Raw genomic sequence first — 9,143 nt, 5'->3', positions numbered from 1 at the left:
GCCCTTAGTGTAAGGGAAATCCTGTCCACATGTGCTGACCTCCTGACACCAAGCAGCCAGGGTAAGCTCACAGTGCACCAACTTCAGGGAGGAGCAGCAGGCGCAGCCGCTGATGAGGCAGGAGGTGTGTTTCGGACTACTACACACTACCTGTACAGCGAAAGCCAGCTATACACAAGGCTTATCGGTGCAGTCAGTCTGTAGTGGTGGTAACTCGATGATAGTTCCGTAAGTGAAAATTAAATTAAAGCGCACACAGATTGATTTCTAGTTTGCACTGTAACACCTGCATTGGTCTAATAAGTGTCGTCGTTCCCCCCCCCCCCCCCTTTGCTGTCAGGAGTTTAGCATGGTGAAAACTGCTGACAGTTTCCCTTTAATTAAACTTGTGACAATAAAACATGAAAAAGTCTGGGGGTGCGATAGTCATTTTTATTTCACATTTTGAATGACCTGCCTATTATATAACTAATGGGTTCTTATAAAAGGAGATCATTTTACCAAAAGGCTGTGACTGGAAAAAAAAATCCTATTGAATATGTGTGTATTGTGGGAAGTTTCTTTACATATCTGTCCATGCATTTTTCCCAAAGAATTGTAAGAATTAACCATAAATGTGCTCAAACAATTGGATAGGTTGCCATCTGTTGGTACTAGTTTGGTTTTGGTACCATGGACATGGCAATTACTGGTTAGGGCATGTTCACACAGTAAAAATACACGTTGGAAATATCTGACTTGTATGTCTCACCATATCCATGGTAGAAATCTGAGGGTGACCCTTGATTGCCGTGGCTCTGCCTGTGGTTTTGGAGGCCGCACCACGAAGGGACATGTTCTTTCTTGATGTGGCCTTCAAATCCACCTGGGGAAAAAAAAATTAAAAAAAATTCAATTTTGCTATCGTTTCAACTAGTGAAAAATATCTTTGCGTGTATGATGAAGCATTAAAAGGGAATTCTGGTAACAAGAGGTTATCCCCTAGTGTTAGATCAGCAGTGGGTGGTTAACAGGGGCGGACTGGGAACTTATAGTGGCCCCATGTTGTAGGCAGGTCTAAATTGACAGAAGGCAGACCCAACAAAAGTAGATAGGGCCAGCATCATTAAGGCACAAAATACCACCCAGCACAACCAAATTACACAGTGAATCACAAAATAATGCCTCAGAAGAACCAAATATCTCCCAGGCCCACTGTGGTGGCCAGTGCCAGCTGCCACGTTCTATCCTCCTACTCTATGTGCCTCAGGATGGGGATAGAGTTGAATTCAGGAGTCAGGAGGGCAGCCCCCGGCCAAGTAGGTAAATGCTTGATGCCCACACCATCAATTAACTGTGGGAGCTTTAGACCATAACCTCTCTGAAGAGGGCTCAGGCAGCCCCCTGGACATCGGCCCACCGGGACGTTTCCCTGTAAGTTCTATGCCCAGTCCGCCCCTGCTGGTTGACTGCTTGGACAGTCACCAATCACTGTGTCCCCTGTTTGAATGGAGCCATGGTTGAGCGTGTGCACCACTATACCTTTCAAAGTGTATGGAACGGCTGACTATAGCCGAGTACAGCTCTTGGGTATCTATGGTAGTTCCATAGGCTTTGAATGTAGTGATGGTGCACATGTTGGACCATAACCCTATTCAGTGGATCTGGGGGGATGTGAGAGTCCTAGTGTTCGGACCTCCACCGTTAAAACAGTTCTCTCCTGTCTAGTGAATAGGAGAGGACTTCTTGTTACCAGAATGTCTCCATATTTTAGGGTATATTCAGTCACAGCAGATTTGTTGCAGAAACTTACCTAGTGTCTCCAGTACTTACCTAGTGTCTCCAGCACCGTCGCTCCAGTTCTGCCGGCTGTAGTAGTGACATTACGTTGACAACACGCAGTGCACCAAAACCAGACAATGGGCGCAGCAGCGATGAATCTGCTCGGTAAGTACAGCTCACAGTGTTGATCTTCCGGTCCGCGGCTCTGGAAAAAAATAGAAAATGTCCTATTCTTGTCCGCAATTGCTGACAAGAATAGGCATTTCTATGGGGGTGTCGGCTGGGTGTATTGCGGATCCACAATGCCCTACGGACGTGTGAATGGACCTTTAGTCTTAGGCCTATTGCACACGAACGTATTTTCCTTCCGTGTCCTTCCCGTTTTTTTGCGAACTGTATGCGGAACCATTTACCTCAATGGGTCCGCAAAAAAAATGGAAGTTAGTCCGTGTGCATTCCATTCTAGTATGTCCGTATTTCCGTTCCGCAAAAAAATAGAACATGTCCTATTATTGTCCGCATTACGGACAAGAACAGTACCGTTCTATGAAGGGCCAGCTGTTCCGTTCTGCAAAATATGGAATGTACACGGATGTCATCCGTATTTTTTGCGGACCGCAAAATACATACGGTCGTGTGCATGAGCCCTTAGGCAGAAGTAGAACACTAAGCAGATTTCATGCGGACGTGTGAATGGACCCTTAGGTGTAAAAGTAGACCGGGGGTTGCGTGGCGTGGGATATGGCTTTTTTGTGACTTTTGTAAAAGTCGCACATAGTAAATGAGCCATAATCCAGGTCTAATCTCACTTTTAGCTCTTAAACATGAAAAATGCCAAAGATCACAAAATGTCACAAATGTAGTCACTTGTGACTTTTTTAGACCACAAAACTGACATATCTGATTTGATAAATGACCCCCTATCTCTTTCTGGTTACACTGTAGCCAATTTAAAAATCTGATGTCACGTGTATATACAGCGTATCTCTTCAGTTTGCTTTATTTTCCATGTCCCGGGGCTTCTTGTCGTCTTCATACTCTTGCATTTAACCCGTGTAACCAGTATCCACATATACAAACAAACAGCAGTAACACCACAAGCCGCTGCAGACAATGGGCAGTGAATGTGTCCATGTGCCCTGTGTGCAGTGCAGGGCAGAGCTGGGTCATCCCATGTAAATGAGCAGCCCCAGGCTCCCCATCACACCAAGCAGGCAGGGCAGGGGAGTGGCTGCCAAGTGCAGAGCCTGCCCTGCTGCTGCTGTCTGAGCTGCCTGCTGGTATAGCTGCTGGATCTGAGCTGCTGGAGAATGCGTGAATCCTGCTGAAGAGCACTGACATAGCTCATGATTCTGGACCTGGACTGGACACTATGCTGGCTGGATAACAGACTCTTTCCATAGGCACACAGGTGAGGGGACATTTAAGCTGCACTACCTTTAAACTGCACCCCTCGTTCCCTGTGCAGAGGTGATCTGGGGTTGTGGAGAGTTACCAGTGACTCTTTAGGAAACGAATAGGAAGGCAATGAATAAGATGTGATTGTCCCCGTATGATTCTTGCATATCTAAAGTTGTGAGGGTGAATGGCACCCATGGGAGAGGAGTGAATCCTGCTGGTATTTCTTATTGTGACTAGAATTGGATTGCGTTGGATACTAGACCTCCAGGTCATTCTTGAGGTTACACGTACATGGCTTTGAAGTCACCTAGGGATACGCACTCTGGAGCAGCCATAAAGATTGGAATTTGCAAACACTTCATACAGATAATACAGTTATATTTCAGTTTACTGATCTCAGGAGTATTTCTGATAAGGAACTGGGTCACATTACCAGGTCATTGACTATAAGCTTATATTGTAAATGGGTTGAACTCCATCTCCTGCCGTAGTCACTGATTCTTACCGTATACTATTTTTTTTAAATCTCACAATATTATATGTGTAGTGGAGCTGGCTGGATAGTAGAATTGTGCTAGCTGTGGTCGTGCAGATAATATGGGTGATACGTAGCATTTGTAACTGGTTATTCACATGACCGTACTTTTTTTTTAAATAAAGGACAAAAGCAGACCCATAAAAGTCAATGGGGCTATTTATTCATTTGCATACCAATAATACATAGGGCCCCCTAGCAAAATGAGATGTAAGAAAATTAAAGCAGCAGCATAAGTAGCAATAAATAAAGGTATGTATAATAGCACCATACATCAGCAAACCCATATTATAGCAAAAAAATGAAAAAAAACTAAACACCTTATTGTTATTCTCTACAAAAAGGTACAATGTTCTTGCACCTGATTGAGCCCCCCCCCCCCCCCCCCCCCCAATCTGGGGCCCATAGCAAGTCCTATGGGTGCTATGGCTATAGTTACACACATGGGTCTAGTCACAAATATGTTTCTTTTTTTTAATTAATGAATCCCTCTGCCCAGTCCAAGAAAATAACTTTACCCCTATTCTGTTTCCTTTTTGCGGATCAGACCCGTCCATTCAATGGGAAAGAACGGACGGTGCACGCAATCCATCCGTGCGCTATTTGTTTTTCACGGATCCGGATGTAACAGCGTCAAGTGAATGAGCTCCAAAAAATGATCTGTCCGTGACTGACCAAATATTTCCAGGTGGAAAATGTATCGTCGTCTTCTGATATCTGCTGTAGATTAACATGAGCCATGTGGATGTGGTCTTGAATGGCTCCTGTGTTCTCTAGTACCGATGGCAGGAAGGGCAACTCATTTGGGCTTAGTAATATTCTTATGGATTTTCTCTATCTGTCGCCGGGATCCGTCACTGAATATTTAGTAGTAGCATGTCCAATTTAATTTCCAGAGGTTCTGCCATGTGGGGATTGTCCTCCCTGACAGTTATGATGTATTATCCACTCATCACTTTCATGTACATTAGCAAATGAAACCTTGTGGTGTTCCAAGTTCTTGTGACCTGCAGGATCGCAGTGCAGTATCATCTGTAGATGGTTACCAAATGGCCTTGAAGGTTTCATGTGTCTCCTAAGAACTTCTACATGTGGACAAATGTCTAAGGCTACTTTCACACTAGCGTTTTAGTTTTCCGGTATTGAGATCCGTCATAGGGGCTCAATACTGGGAAATAAAAAACGCTTCCGTTTTGTCCCCATTCATTGTCAATGGGGACAAAACTGAACTGAGCAGAACGGAATGCTCCAAAATGCATTCCGTTCTGTTTAGTTGCGTTACCATAACGGAGAGCAAACCGCAACATGTTGTATTTTGCTTTCCGTCCTGGGATGGGGAGCAAGACAAGTCAATTGGGATGGATCCGTTTTCTCTTCCACAATAGAAAACGTATCCGTCCTCCATTGACTTTTAATGGAATTCATGACGGATCCGTCTTGGCAATGTTAAAGATAATACAACCGGGTCCGTTCATAACGGATGCAGACAGTTGTATTATCAGTAACGGAAGCGTTTTTGCTGAACCCTGCCGGATCCAGCAAAAACGCTAGTGTGAAAGTAGCCTAAGTCTCCTCCGGCCGATTAAGGTGCTCTCTCCCCCAAGGAGGGATAATACCCCCCAAGTTTTAGAAGTATAGTAATGATCGGCCTGTGATCGGATTGCTCCGCATCCCAGGACGGAAAGCAAAATACAACATGTTGCGGTTTGCTCTTCGGTCTGGGTACGCAACTAAACGGAACGGAATGCATTTTGGAGCACAACGTTCTGTTCAGTTCAGTTTTGTCCCCATTGACAATGAATGGGGACATAACTGAAGTGTTTTTTGCCCGGTATTGAGCCCCTATGACGGATCTCAGTACCGGAAAACTAAAACGCTAGTGTGAAAGTAGCCTAAGGTTATTGCAAAATTGACAACCAGTGACCTCCCAGCCTGTGTGGGACTGGAAACCACAGTATAGACAAGGTGGCTGTACTTTATACAATATATCCAGATCTAATAAAAATGTTCTTTTCTTTTCTTAAGAAGACGACCTTTTAATAATGTTTGAAAATGTCCTTGTGGTTTCTTGACTCTTGACCCTTTTTTAATAGGAAAAATAATCCATGCCTTTCCGATAACGGTACACTATGACTTCAGATATCCCACGATGACCAGCTTTGGAAAAAAAAAACCTTTGTGCTTGTAGAGTAAGGGTGCCTGCACACATGGCAGAATGCATATATTCGGAAAAATCGGCATCATAAATAATTCCCTGTGGAGCTTAAATTTGTGTCTGTGTTCCACTGTGGAAAGCATGTGTTGCGGATTTTGTGAAGCCCAATTTCTCCATAGATTTTGATAGGCAATCGTAATCCACAATGAAATCTGCATCGAAATCCACAATAAAATCAGCACCAAAATCCACATGAACTTAAAAAAAAGGTTGCTGATTTCACTGTGGATTTTTCTACCACGTGTGAACATACCCTAAAGCTGGCCATGCCCATTATATTGGTCGAACCATCCAATTTGGGAGGATTTGGCCAGCCATCTATGTGTATGGGGCCTCCCAGCTCACCCCTGATGACTGATGTGAGGGCATGTTTGGCTGACCAACTTATGTACGGGGCCTTCTTATTCTCCCCTTACACCTGGTGTATTCCTCCCTCTCCATAAAGACAAGCATGCCTATGTATGATAGGATCGGGAGAGACGGCTTTCGGCTGAATGAGCGTTCGGTCAACAGTTATCGTATGTGTATGCCCAGTTTATTTCAAAGATGGTAATCTTGCACCTTTTATACCAGGATATCTCACGCCAAGAAGAAAGAAACATAGGAAGGACACATAAAATATCCAAAAACAAGAAAGGACCTGGATCACACCTCCTCATGTTATGCTTTGATCTAATAACTGCTTCTCAGCATAATTAACTTCGCTTCTCAGCGCCAAAAATAGTATACAGGCCCCTATGTTGCATGCTTACATGAGGCATTAGTGCACATTTTGATCAAAAAGAATAAGCCCACTCACCCCGACAAAGTTGCCTCCTCGAGTGGGAACCTACAAAAAATTTGGCGCGGCACTGCGTGGCGACCACCGACGCCACAGCACCGCACCAGCAGACGGCAGGACTGGTGTAAGCATGCATTTCCTGGTAGGTTCTGTGCAGATCACAGGTTTATTGGAGAGCAGATGAGATTCCTGACCTGTTCTGTGTAACTTTCTGGCACGTTGTGCTATAATCAACATGCAAACACATCATTCCTTCTCTTTCCTTATACGCTCTCAAGAAGTACGGTACATGCCTCCTCTTCATATCCGGAGTGGCAAACATCACTACTGTAGCGGTGAGGTTCCCTCGTTCTTTTCTTTCATGTACATTAAAGTCAAATTTTGGTTTTGTTTTGTTAGTTTTTTTTATTAATTAATACATTTTCTGATGCACTTTGTCCCTATGAAAGTATTTTAAGTACTGTGAGTGGATTTACTAGGAGTGCCAAAATTCTTATGTTCCTTGTGCCAGATTTAGATGACCAAGGCTGTTTTGGATGAGGCTGCTTGCCCCCTATTATGTGACTTGGTTAGGTAGACTTTGGTCCAGATTTAATAATGCACCTGCACCTAAAATCTTCCTAAAAAGTGGCACAAATTGGTGCAGTGTTGATGCAATTTGGAGCAACTAGAGTTTCTACACTTTTATTGACTTGCTCGAATAGGGGCGGGGCTTATAAAAAGGGCGGGATGTCACTAGAAAAGGGGAGTGGCCTAAGATGCACCGTTTTGTTGGCTTAATTATTGTCCAGGTCGTGTCTCAAGGCCTTTCAAAATGTTGAGCATTGACTTGTAGGATAGCTACCTTACATCTAGTGGCATCAGGCAGAGCTTTCTAAGAGCTCATTTGCATACATTAATTTTTCTCAGAATTCCAGAGAAGCGTTCATGACCTATAAGACTCCTCACGCCGTTTAAGAAGCTCTCCATAAGGAGATATTATATTCCCCAGCTCTGTAATGAAGTGATGCAAACAACAATGCACAAATAGAGAAGTAGCAGATTTGTTAGAAATTTGCTTCAACAGATTTAATTTCACAGATCAGTTTATACTTGAGTATGACTGTGTAACGGACGTAAGCCGGTGACTGAAAGACATGGTCCTCAGAAATGTCCGATCATCAGAAAAATCCATCAGATAAATGAAGTCGCTGCACTAAAGGTTCCTGCAGAAAATGCGATTTATTCACTCTTGTTCAGGACAACATTTCAGCCCCTCACCAGGGCTTTCTTCACCATCATCAGATAAGGAATCTTTGGCAAACCTTAGGAAAGAAGGCCCCTTTTGGCCAACAATGCCTACATCAGCACTTTCCATAAGCATGACATCTGTACTGGGGATGCCCACCAATTTTGAGGGGATCATCTAATCAATCTCATGTCTGTGGAGGGATTGGGAGTGGGGATGACCTTAGTTCATTACATCAAAGGTGTCTGCTGTATTCCTCTGCGCATTCTGCCCCTTTATCTCTTAGTTTAGAGAATTCCATATCTCCAGGCTACACTGTGGGATGTTCACTGACATTACATTTTAATGCAGTTCACATTTGCATTATATCATTATATTACACCCTAGCGCTGACCGCAGTGCAAAAAATAGTGGCCAAATGTCACAATATGGGCACATATAGGCATCTGTCAGCAGATTTGTCCCTATGACCTGACCTGTTACATGTGCGCTTGGCAGCTGAAGACGTCTGTGTTGGTCCCATGTTCATATGTGTCAGCATTACTGAGAAAAATGGTTTTATTATATGCATATGAGCCTCTAGGAGCAATGGGGGCGTTACCATTACACCTAGAGGCTCTTCTCTCTCTGCAAGTACTGTGCCCTCTGCACTTTGACAAGACCATGGTGGCATCTCACTGCCTGGCCCTGTCAAAGTGGAGAGAGCGCGGCAGTTGCAGACAGAGCAGAGCATCTAGGTGTAATGGCAATGCTCCTAGAGGCTCATTTGCATATATGTATTTATTTAATGCACTTATATAGCGCTACTACATTTACAGACATCATCACTTACTGTCCCCAACAGGGCTCACAATCTAAGTTCCCTATCAGTAAGTCTTTGGAGGTGGGAGGAAACCAGGGAGAACATACAAACTCCATGCAGATGTTGTTCTTGGCCAGATTTGAACCTAGGACCCCAGCACTGCAAGGCACCAGTGCTAACCAGTGAGCCACCATGCTTCCACCATTTTTCTCAGCAATGTGGGCACATATGAATGTGGGACCAACACAGATGTCTTCAGCTGCCAAGCGCACATGTAACAGGTCAGACAGTATCATAGGCAGGGGCGGTGCTACCATAAGGCAGACCAAGCGGCCGCTTTAGGGCGCACCCTGGGGGAGGGCGGAAAAATGTGACATGGAGGGGGAGAAATGTGACATGGGGGGCTGATGGTTGGGGGAT

At 44.3% G+C, this 9,143-nt stretch overlaps 1 protein-coding gene across 1 annotated transcript in view; it reads left to right on the top strand.

Annotated features, from left to right (window-relative positions):
• The first annotated feature begins 3,042 nt into the window (after positions 1-3,042).
• Positions 3,043-9,143, top strand: part of BCAR3 (BCAR3 adaptor protein, NSP family member) — a 104,536-nt gene continuing 98,435 nt past the window's right edge. The window contains exon 1 of the mRNA XM_044301586.1: positions 3,043-3,172. The gene's annotated coding sequence lies outside the window, so the exon portion shown is untranslated. The remainder of the gene's footprint in view (positions 3,173-9,143) is intronic.

The sequence above is a fragment of the Bufo gargarizans genome, chromosome 7 (genome assembly GCF_014858855.1).
Source record: "Bufo gargarizans isolate SCDJY-AF-19 chromosome 7, ASM1485885v1, whole genome shotgun sequence".
In the NCBI taxonomy this organism is placed as follows: domain Eukaryota; kingdom Metazoa; phylum Chordata; class Amphibia; order Anura; family Bufonidae; genus Bufo; species Bufo gargarizans.
This window is presented reverse-complemented; position numbering and strand designations above follow the sequence as displayed.